The 12443-nt window shown below is 36.6% G+C and overlaps 1 protein-coding gene across 1 annotated transcript in view; it reads right to left on the reverse strand.

The window, feature by feature from the left end:
• Positions 1-12379, reverse strand: part of KBTBD3 (kelch repeat and BTB domain containing 3) — a 41101-nt gene extending 28722 nt beyond the window's left edge. The window contains exon 1 of the mRNA XM_006186365.3: positions 12232-12379. The gene's annotated coding sequence lies outside the window, so the exon portion shown is untranslated. The remainder of the gene's footprint in view (positions 1-12231) is intronic.
• Between the last annotated feature and the right edge of the window lie 64 nt (positions 12380-12443).

Raw genomic sequence — 12443 nt, forward strand, 5'->3', positions numbered from 1 at the left:
AACAGGAAAAATAAATGAATATAATAACAGTTGGGGACTTTAATACCCACTCTCAACAACGGATAGATCATCCAGAAAATCAATAAGAAGCTATATTTAAACAACACTATAGACCAAATTAACCTAATAGACATATACAAATATTCCGTCCAAGAATAGCAGAATACTCATTCTTCTCAAGGGCACACAGAACATTTTCTAGGCTAGAATATACATTAGGCCACAAAGCAAGTCTCAGCAAATTTAGGAAGATGAAATCACACCAGTTATGTTTCCTGGCCACAATCATATGAAACTATAAATCAGTATCAGGAGGAAATCTTGATAATTGGCAAATATAATTGGAAATTAAACAACACCCCCCGCAAACAACCAATGTTTAGAGAAGGAACTAAAAAGAAAATTTAAAAGTATCTTGTGAAAGTGAAAATGGAAATACAATATACCAAAACTTATGGGATGGAACAAAAACAGTCCTAAAAGCAAAGTTTATAGCATTATATCAAGAAAAAAGAAAGACCTCAAATAAACTACCTAATTTTACATCTCAAGGAACTAGAAAATGCAGAACAAAATAAGCCCAAAGTTAGCAGAAGTAAGGAAATAATCAAGGTTAGAGGAGATATAAATAAATAGAAAACAGAATGACAAAACGAAGAGTTAGTTCTTCGAAAAAATACATAAAAGTGACAAACCTTTAACCTGACTAACCAGGAAAGGGAGAGACAGAGAGAGAAAGAGAGGAGCGGGTGGGATAGAGGGAGGGAGGGAAAGAGAGACAGAGAGAGCAAGAGAGAGAGAGACAGAGAGAGAGAGCTGGCTGAGAAGCTAAACAAATAAATTATAAATGAAAGAGGAGATATTCCAACTGGAACCACAGAAATACAAAAGATCATAAGAAACTACTACAAACAATTGTATGACAGCAAACTGGACAACTAAGAAGAAATGGATAAATTCCTAGAAACGTACACCCTACCAAGCCTGAATCATGAAGCCCAACTTCTCTAAGGCTGAATCAGTAATCAAAAGGGAAGTCTCAACGAAGAAAAGTCCAGAATGGAGTCACAGGTGAAATTCACTGAACGTTTATAAAAGAATTAAGGTCAATTTTTTTCAAATTCTTCAAAAATACTGAAGGGGTGGGGAATACTCCTAAACACATTTTATAAGACCAGCATTACTGTGGTAACAAAGCCAAATAAGGCCACTACAAAAAAGTAAAACTACACAACAATATCCCTGATGAGTAAAGATGCAAAAATTCTCAGCAAATTACTAGCAAACCAAATTCAACAGCACGTTAAAAGGATCATACCCCATGATGCATCCTGGGGATGCAAGAGTAGCTCAACATACACAAATCAATAAATGTGATTCATCACACTAATAAAAAGATAAAAATCATACGATCATCTCAATAGATGCAGAAAAAAATCTGAAAATTCAACATCCATTCATGATAAAGATTCTCAATAAACTGGGAATAGAAGTAGTTCGACCTAATAAAGGCCATATATGACAAGGCCACAGCTAACATCATACTCGATGGTGAGAGGTTGAAAGCTTTTCCTTTAGTGTCAATACCAGGCTAAGGGTACCAACTCTTATCATTCACTATTCAACATAGCACTGGAAGCTTCAGCCAGAGTAGTCAGGAAACAAAAACAAATAAAAGGCATCAGACTCGGAAAGGAAGAAGTAAAGCTGGCTTTGTTTGCAGATGACATGATTTTATATATAGAAAACCCTAAAGACTCCACCAAAAAGTATTAGCAGTAATAAATAATTTCATCAGGGGAGTGCTAATGCTAACCCCCAATATATCACCTCATACTTGTCAACATGGCTACTGTCAAAAACACAAGCAATAATGAGTACTCTTAGGGATGGGGAGAAAAGGAAAGAAAACTTTGTACACTTTTGGTGTGAATGTAAATTGGTACAGACAATATAGAAAATAGCATGAAGGTTCCTCAAAAAATTAAAAATACAAGTGCCACATGACACAGCAATTCAACTTCCGGGTATACATCCAAAAGAAATCAAATCACTCTCCTGAGGAGTTATCTGTATCCCCATGTTCACTGCAGCATCTACAATAGTCAAGACATGGAAAAACCTTAAATGGGTGAATGATGGATAAAGGAAATGTGATATACACACACACAGGGAAATTATTCAATCATTAAAAAAAAAGAAGGAATCTTGCCAGCTGCGACAACATGGATTGACTTTGAGGGCATTATGCTAAGTCAGATAGAGAAAGACAAATACTGTATGATATTACTTATATGTGGGATCTAAAAAAAACCAAATTCATAGAAATAGAGAACCAACTGGTGTTTGCCAGAGGTGGGAGGTGTGTGTGTCTACATGTGTGTCAGTGTGTGGAGTGGGGCAGGGGGAACTGGTTGAATGTGGTCAAAATGTACAAACTTCCACTTACAAGATAAATAAGTTCTAGTTAACAATACTGTACTGAATATCTGAAAGTTGCTAAGAGAGTAGATCTTACAAGTTCTCATCAAAAGAAAAAAAATTGTAACTGTAGGTGATAGATGTTAACTAAACTTATTGTAGTAATCACTTAGCAATATATACATATACCAAATCATGATGTTGTATACAATGTAATAATATATCAGTTATATCTCAAAAAGTTGGAGGTGGGAAGCCAAACATATACCATATTCCCCAATAGTCATGACACGGGCATTTATCCTAGAGAAATGAAAACTTACGTGGGCATAAAAACCCACACATGATTTTTCACAGCATCTTTCTTTTCTTTTCTCTTTTCTTTTTCGTTTCCTTTCCTCCTCTCCTCTTTTTTCTTTCTTTCTTTCTTTCCTTTTCTTTTCTTCTTTCCTCATTTACTTCATTAAAGTACAGTCAGTTACAAGGTGTCAATTTCTGGTGTACAGCACAATGTCCCAGTCATGCATATACATACATATATTCATTTTCATATTCTTTTCATTAAAGGTTATTACAAGATATTGAATATAGAAAATTTTTAAATCTACTTTTATATATAGTGGCTAACATTCGAAAATCTCAAACTCCCAAATTTATTCCTTCCTTCTCCTTTCACCCCAGTAACTGTAAGATTGTTTACTATGTCCGTGAGTCTGTTTCTGTTTTGTAGATGAGTTCACTAGTGCCCTCTCTTTTTCTTAGATTCCACATATGAGTGATATCATATGGTATTTTTCTTTCTCTTTCTGGCTTACTTCACTTAGAACGATGATCTCTAGGCCCATCCATGTTGATGCAAATGGCATTATCTTATTCCTTTTTATGGCCGAGTAGTATTCCATTATAGAAATATACCACTTCTTTATCCAGTCATCTGTCAATGGACATGCGACTGACAAAGGTTTAATTTCCAGAATATATAAACAGCTCATACAACTTAGTAACAAAAAAACAACCAAATCTAAAAATGGGCAGAAGAGCTAAATAAGCAGTTCTCCAGTGAAGACATACAAATGACCAATAGTCACATGAAAAAATGCTCAATATCACTAATTGTGAGAGAAATGCAAATCAAAACTACAATGAGGTGTCACCTCACACCAGTCAGAATGGCCGTCATTCACAAGTCCACAAACGAAAAATGCTAGACAGGGTGTGGAGATAAGGGAACCCTCCTACACTGTTGGTGGGAATGCAGTTTGGTGCAGCCATTATGGAAAACAGTATGCAGACTCCTCAAAAAACTAAAAACAGACTTAGCATACAATCCAGCAATCCCACCCCTGGGCATATATCCAGAGGGAACTCTAATTTGAAAAGATACATGCACCCCAATGTTCATAACAGCACTATATACAATAGCCAGGACACGGAACCAACCTAAATGTCCACTGACAGATGACTGGATAAAGCTGTTGTATATTTAGATAAGGGAATACTACTCAGTTATAGCAGCTTTATTCATGCAGTCAAAAACTAGAAACAACCAAAATGCTGCTCAATGGGTGAATGAGTATACAAACTGTGGTACATACATCCATACCATGGAATACTAAAAAGAAACAAACCACTGATATACACAACAACTTAGATGGATTACCAAGGGCAATATGATGAGTGAAAAAAAAATAATCTCAAAAGGTCACATACTGTATGATTCCATTTCTATAATATTCTTGAAATGATAAAAGTATAGACATGAAAAACAGATTAGTGGTTTTGAGGGATTAAGGACTATGGAGTGGGGGCTGGGGGGAGGTGAATAAGCACAAAAGAGACCTTTGCAGTGATCTATATTAATCTGTGACTTGATTGTGACAGTAGTTCAGGAACCTACACAGGTGATAAATGACACAGAATTATATACAGACAGTATTAATGTCAAATCTCTTGTTTTGAATTTGCACAATAACTACATAAGATATAAGCACTGGAGAAATTGGTTGAAGGATATATGTGATTTCTCTGTACTATTTTTGTAATTTCCTGTGTATCTGTAATTATCTAAAAATACAAATTGAAAGAAAAAGACAACGATAATTCAAATCAAACTATTTTGATATTACCGTTTTGTTCTTGTTCAAAAAACTTAGAAAATAAAAAGAAAACATCTTTTTATTTTGGGTATCAGTGGTTCCTCAGTTTTTGAGAATAAGTTGAATGTAAAACAAAACAGCTAAAAGGTACTCAAACCTGAGACTTTCAAAAGGATAAAACCCATATTTCTGCATAAAGGCGTACATCTCAAGAATATCAATTTAAAAAACCCAACGACAAATATTTTTATATTAAACTCATTGCCATTAATAACATGAGTGTAATTTGGATTTTGTGTTGGATTAAGTCAATTATTGAGGCTATTTATGAACAAGAGTGAAACCCAACAACACAAGTATAAAGAAATTCTTATTTCTATAGATAGTCACAGAAAGCAAACTTTACTAGGAAACTTCAAGTATTTTCAAGTAACTATTCTTAAATATATAAGGATCACACATAGCTATTTACTTTCATAAAGTTGTTAAAAGATAAAGCCTGCCATATATATTCTATACAGAATGACAACTCCCAGAAGCTAAAATTTTTGTTTCTTAAATTTGGTTTTTAATAAATCTCTACTTATATTAGTATATTTTGCTAATACCAAAGAATCTGGGATTCAGAGCTGAGGGAACAGAGTCCTAAATTGTCCATCAATTACGAAGTGACACCTACTGAGGCTCTGTGAGGCTCTGGTTTCCTCATCTGCCAAGTGGACACACCAATTACACTGTACTGTTGTGATGCTTAAATGATAATAATGACTATTAGATTAATATTGTCAAGTGGTATATAAATATAAGTAGTTAAAATCAATAATAACATACACTTAGCCAGTAATATTATGTTAATTCTTAAATCTTGGTAAAAGATCTGTAAAGCAATTTTTTTCCTCCAAGTTATTCTGTAAATTCAACATCATATTTCACTAATGTTAAGACACACATTTTTTCACACTTAACATATCTGAAATTGATAGATAGGAATCTTACAATCACTTCCAGTTAAATAGCAGTCATAACATATTTGTCATTAGATGCACCAAAATGTGAAGGATACGTATCAGTGTCTTAAAAGAAAATCCTGAATAATGGACATTCATTTATGAAATGATGCATCACCGATGCTCCTGATAACAGAAAACAATATTATGTAGAAAAACATGGACACTGAGACTCTGGAGTTGAAGGTGAATTAGAAAAGATAGACTCTGAATATAAGCATCTCAGCTAATTAATTTGTATGTGTGTGTATATATATATATATATATATATATATACATACACATATATATACACACACACTTTTTTTTAACAAGTAACAAATTATCACTTATTGTTCCAATACTGAAATGCTTATATTTCTTTAATGGGTGTACAAGGTTGGTATGATTTTTTTTTTAAAGGGCTTTCCCTAAGTACAAAAAATTCCAAGTGATGAAAAGCTGTGTCATAGTTAAAACAGCATTTTTTTTCTTTCTTAGTAGCACGTAAAACAATTGCGTATTTTTTAAAAATGTATCTCAGCTTCAATGAAGCATCTTCCTGCCCAAAACGTTGAATCACTTTTTAAAGCTATTCTCGTTCTTTCTTCTAATGTTTTCCATTAGTATTTGACTTTTTAAAAATGAATCAATAAAAGTACAAGAATCAAGCCTAAGAACCAAATCTTTGATACTAAGTAATGACAAAAAAGCATATGCAACTTGATAGACACGGAATATTAAACTAAAGCTGTGCTGAGGCTGATCTGGACTTTGATTTAATCAGATCTTTCAATGATACTAGTTTGGTAACTGATGTTTCAATATAGAGTATGATTTCTGGCTTATTCTATTCAATATTTATTGTAGAGTGCTAACTCTCTGCCAGGTACTAAATAAGGCACTAGAGAATGGAGAATAAAGGCAGATATTATTTATCCCTGCTTTCCTGATGTTTCGTATCTGAAATGGAAGACTGACAAATTATAAATTGTAATAAATACTATTAAGAAACAACTGGGAAATAGAAATAGAAATGAATAGTAGGGGGAGCATTCAACTTCAGATAATGACAACGGTAACAATGAGCACTTACATAGTGTTTACTCTATAGCACATGCTTTACATACTCTAACCTTCAAAACAACAGTATAAAATAGATGCTACTATTGTCCCTACTTTATAGGCAGGGAAAATGAGGCTTAACATATCTGAAATTGACAGATTGTCTTACAATCACTTACGTCAGGGGGCAGTCGTAACACGTTTGTCATTGCACGTGTATGTGCAACAAAATGTGAACAACGGGTTATCAGCGTCTTGGAAGGAAACACTGAAGGTAACAATGGCCCGCAAGTAAGCAGGGACCTGGGATGGAACCCCAGACAGCCTGGCTCCAGAGCGCATCCTCTCAACCACTACAATATTAGGGAGAGACTTTCTGTGAAGGTGTCACTCAAGTTGACACCTGAATATGTTCTGAAGGTGAGAGGTTGGTGAGGGAAAGCCTGTATAAAGCTCTGAAGTGGGAAAGGGTCTTTCAGTTCTAGGATATGAAGGAAGGCCAGCATTGCTGGAATATAGTTAATGAGAGAAAGAATACTGGGGAGACAGGGCAACAGAAGGCTAGCCCTGTAGGCCACAAGGAGCTGGAATTTTATTCTAAGTGAAACTGGAATTATGGAAGACTGAACTGGACATGATCTGATTTATTTTTTTAAATAATTTTTCTGGCTGACATGTGAAAAATGAATTAAAAGAAGGTAAGATAGAATCCAAGTCATTCATTTATTCAACATATATTAGAAAGTTTACAAAGCAGCTATTATTGTAGTAAGCACTACTCCAGACACTGGGCATACAGTCAAAAACAAAAGAGACGAGGTCCTCCCCTCTGAGTGTACTTTAGAATGGTGACCAGACACACAAACCACCCCTTCTCCTACATCCACAATTTCTCCCACTCTCCTGAGCATTTTCAGTTAGCATACAAATTTTAGTATCTCTCATCTTTAAACAAATATCAAACAAACAAAAATCTATCCTTTGATCTTTTATTCTCCTCTAGCTACCATCCTATGTTTCTACTTTCAGAAAAACTTTTTTAAAGAACTGTCTGCAGTAACTTCACCTCTAGTTATCATTTCAACCCAATACAATCAAGTTCCTCTCTTTCACTATATTAAAATTGCTGGTCACTGGAATGAAAACTTTTTAAATTTGTATGGAAACACAAAAGACCCCTAACAGCCAAAACCCTCTTGAGAAGGAAGAACAAAGCTGGCGGTATCACACTTCCTGACTTCACACCATACTACCAAACTACAGTCATCAAAACAGTACGATACTGAAAAATTGTGCTCTACACTGGAATTTGACACAACATTGTAAAATGATTATAAACCAATAAAAAAATGTTAAAAAAAAAAAAACAGTACAATACTGGCACACAAAAACAGACATACAGAACAATAGAGCAGGATAGAAAGCCCAAAAATAAACCCACGCACTCATGGTCAATTAATCTACAAGCAAGGAGGCAAGAATATACAATGGAGAAAAGACAGTCTTTTCCCAGTGGTGCTGGGAAAACTGGACGGCTATCTGCAGAAGAATTAAAGTAGAACATTCCCTAACATCGGATACAAAAATAACTCAAAATGGATTAAAGACTTAAATGTAAGACCAGATACTATAAAACTCCCAGAGGAAAACACAGGCAGAACACTCTTTGACATAAATCTCAGCAATACTTTTTTGGATCCATCCCCTAGAGTAATGGAAACAAAAGCAAAAATAAACAAGTGGGACTTAATTAAACTTAAAAGCTTTTACACAACAAAGGAAACCATAAACAAAATGAAAGACAACCTATATAGAATGAGAGAAAATATTTGCAAACGACGTGACAAAAGCTTAATTTCCAAAATACACCAACAGCTTATACAGCTCAGTATCAAATGACCCAATCAAAAAATGGCAGAAAACCTAAAAAGACATTTTTCCAAAGGAAACATACAGATGGCCAATAGGCACATGAAAGGATGCTCAGCATTACTAATTAATAGAGAAATCCAAGTCAAAACTACAATAAGGCATTACCTCACACTGGTCAGAATGGCTATCATCAAAAAGTCTACAAATAATAAACGCCGGAGAGGGTGTAGAGAAAAGGGGACCCTCCTGCACTGTTGGTGGGAATGTAAACTGGTGCAGCCACTATAAAGAATAGTACGGAGATTCATTTAAAAAACTAAACACAGAGTTACCATATGATCCTGCAAGCCAACTCCTGGGCATATATCTGGAAAAGGCAAAAACTCTAATTTGAAAAGATACATGCACCCGAATGTTCACAGCAGCACTATTTACAACAGCCAAGACATGGAAGCAACCTAAATGTCTATCAAGTTTGGATGGGTAAAGAAAATGTGATATATATACACAAGGAACTATTACTCAGCCATAAAAAATAAATAAATAATGCCATTTGCAGCAACATGGATGGACCTAGAGACTATCTTACTAAGTGAAGTCAGACAGAGGAGGATGAATACTATATGATACCACTTTTATCTGGAATCTAAAACAATGATACAAATAAACTTATTCACAAAACAAAAACAGACTCACAGACATAGAAAACAAACTGATGGTTACCAAAGGGGAAAGGGGGTGGGGAGGGATAAATTGAGAATCTAGGATTAACAAATACAAACTACTATATATAAAACAGATAAACAACAAGGACTACTGTATTGCACAGGGAACTATATGCAATATCTTGTAATAACCTATAATGGAAAACAATCTGAAGAAGTATATATATATGTATGTATAACTGAATCACTTTGCTGTACACCTGAAACAGTTAAAAATAACTGTACATCAATATAAATAAATAATAAAAATAAATAAATACAAGTAAATAAAATGGCTCATGTCAATGTCACCACACTTCGATCTTGCAGTCAAATGCTAACTTCTCTCTCTGTCTTACTTACCTCTCAGAAGTATTCACATTGTTAATTAGTTCCCCCTTCTTTTTTATGCCACAACACTTTTTAGGCTTCCTATCTCCTCCTCAGTCTGATCAGGGAAGCTTCTAGCACTGTGATTAAGGGCGTGGACTTCTAGACTCGAGTCTGAAGACAGGCTGGTTCAGAAGTGCTTACCGTGCTTATGGTGGAGGACAAACACAGGAAGAGAATGTTTCCCTTTCTTGGATAAGATAGAAAACTTGATGGAGGTTTAGACTAGAGACTGGAGATGGAGAGAAAAGGATGGATTTTAGCTCTATTTTAGAAGTAGAACCAGTAGAACTGGGGACAGATCAGATACAGAAATCCATAAAGGAATCGGATAAAGGAAAAGGGGAAATCAAGATTTCTTCCTTCAGTAACTGGAAGAATTACGGAGATACTTATTGAAGTCTTAGAAAGAAAGTTTTGCAATGGAATAAAAAGCTAATTGAACATTACCTAGAAAAAAAATCACTGAATCTTAAGAGATGATCTCATCTGATGCTTTTCCATCGAAATTGAGACCTGGGAGAGGTTATGTGAGTTACCCAAAGTCACATAGATAATTGGTGGAAGCACTGAAAACAGAACAAGAGTCTCTCAGAATCCTGCTAAGAAGCCACAGATCAGGATTCAGCAAGATGACTATTACTCACAAGCCTGCTGAGTCTTCATCACTTCAGTCCTTTCCCCCCTAACCAATGCAATAAAAAATACCGTAATAAAGCTTGGGGGTTTATTCAATATATTTAAGCAAGTTAGTAACTGTACACTTTACATTTCCTCAAGAAAAAAGTAAGGAAAGTAAAGGTAGACAGAATATAAATATCAGTGTTAGCTCACGAAAATAATTAAATCTAGTGTAAAAGTTCATCAAAAACATATGCGAAGTCTATTATCCGTAAAAGGCAAGGTACACATGAATTTCCCCCTCAAGCAGTTTACCTTCTAATTTGCAAGATAACACACATATAAATATTTCAGGCAAATTGGAGAGATGTCATAAGGCAGTACTAGAATAATTGCCAAATGTATATATTTTTAAGTACTCTGAGGTAGATCTTTAGAAAAGGTAAGGTTTGAGCTAAGCCTTTAATGAAGACAAGAATTTATAAAGTAGATAAAGAAGTGGATTAAATTGAACAAACCTATAATGCCCACTAGGGTACCAGGCTTAGGGCTGGGGGGTTGGGAGTGGGATGAGTGAGCTTTTTACGTGTGTTCCGCAGAGACATCCTCTTTGGAATGACAGTTAAGCTGAGATCTGAATGATACAGAGGAACAAGGAATGTGATGGTGGGAGAAGAGAATATTTGGAGTTGCAAGAATAAGCACAAATAATCATGGCATTACCTGCCTGTATTAGGCTCTACAGACTGAACACACAGAGCTTAGGTGAACGGCAAAAGAGTGGACCATTAATTCCTAAACCTGAATTTAAATAATTTCAAATACTCTTTCTGATCTCAGTTTCAGATAACAAATATAAAATTGTTTTAGAAACAGAAAAGTAACATACCAAAATTGTAAAAGTCAGTTCCAGAAGACAAGAATGGAAAAGTTTTAATATGATTCTTAGATGCATAAAGTTAAAGTTGTAATCATTGCTGATCTGTAATCAGTAGATAATTTATACTTTACATAGCTTCACATTTTCTTCTATCAGAGTTTTTGGTACATGTTCTGTCGTCTTTGCCAGATTGTAAGCTCTGCAGATGGTAAGCTGATACAGTACCTGACACAGGATTTTAGTATTAGCTACACTGATACATCAAGACAGTAATTCATTTTACAGCCATTTAAGGATTTGTGTTTGTATGTGTTCAAGATCCCATCGACTTGCAAATGATTGGAGGAAGTTCATGATATCTCGAAAAGTTAAAAGAAACAAATATAGATGAAAACAGAAGAGAACCCATCTTAAAGATGGAAATAATCCGCAGAGAACTGTGTTATTATTACTGGTGGCCTTTAGCTAACATTCCCTGGCAGCCAAAGAGGGGAATCGGCTGAATCCCAGGGTGGCATTTAATCTACCACACGATGAGGCACTTACATTCATGGTCAGAGATCAACTTTTCCCTGGACCAAAACCCGCAAAGATCTCTGATCCGGAGCAAGTAACTAACAGAGACACAGAGTAACTATGGAGGGCTCCCTAAATTATTTGGTTCTGTTGCTTTCAAAGCAAGGACCTCTTTTAACAATGGAACCACCGGTGCGTCAACAACAGGATCCTGTTCTCTCCCTAAGGCTCTGGCCCAGGCTTGGCAATCGCAAAAACAGCACCTAGGTCACTTTATGGCCTCAACACAGTGTCAGCGCTAGATCAGATGCTCCTTAGCAGCCCTGGTTTCAGGCAGAACCGACGCCCCGCACTGGGGGCAGAGCAGCGGCTCGGCCCCAGTCTTCCCAGGCGGGTTTCAGGGCGGGCAGCTACGGGTAGCAATTATCTAGGTGAGCCGCGGGGCTTCTGCCTAAGGGGCTGGGGGAGGAAAGCAACTCAGAGTCGCCGGAAACACAACTCCTGGGGGCACCATGCAGCGCCCCTCCAGCCACAGAAACCTCTCCCGCCGAGGAAAACTCAGGAGCGGCAGAGGCAGCTGAAGCCAAGAGAATCCTGTCCTTGTGGATAACAGGGGCCGATGCTGGTCCCCAGGAACAAGGCGCTGCCATCCCACTCCTCAGAGCCCAGAGATCACCCACCTGCAACTGCAGTCTCCGAAGTCTCCACCCCAGTCTCTCTGCCTCCAGAGGCCTGACTGCGATTGGCCTGCACCTCTGTCCCGTCAGCTCTCCTCCAAGTGTGAGTGGCGTAACCATCCCATACGCTGCGGGCCTTTTGTCCCTCCCTCCGCTCCCCGCCGAAGCCACGCCCCACGTGACGGTCACGCGCTGCCGCAGAGCGCAGAGGAGGG

This window comes from Camelus ferus, chromosome 10 (assembly GCF_009834535.1).
Source record: "Camelus ferus isolate YT-003-E chromosome 10, BCGSAC_Cfer_1.0, whole genome shotgun sequence".
NCBI lineage: Eukaryota > Metazoa > Chordata > Mammalia > Artiodactyla > Camelidae > Camelus > Camelus ferus.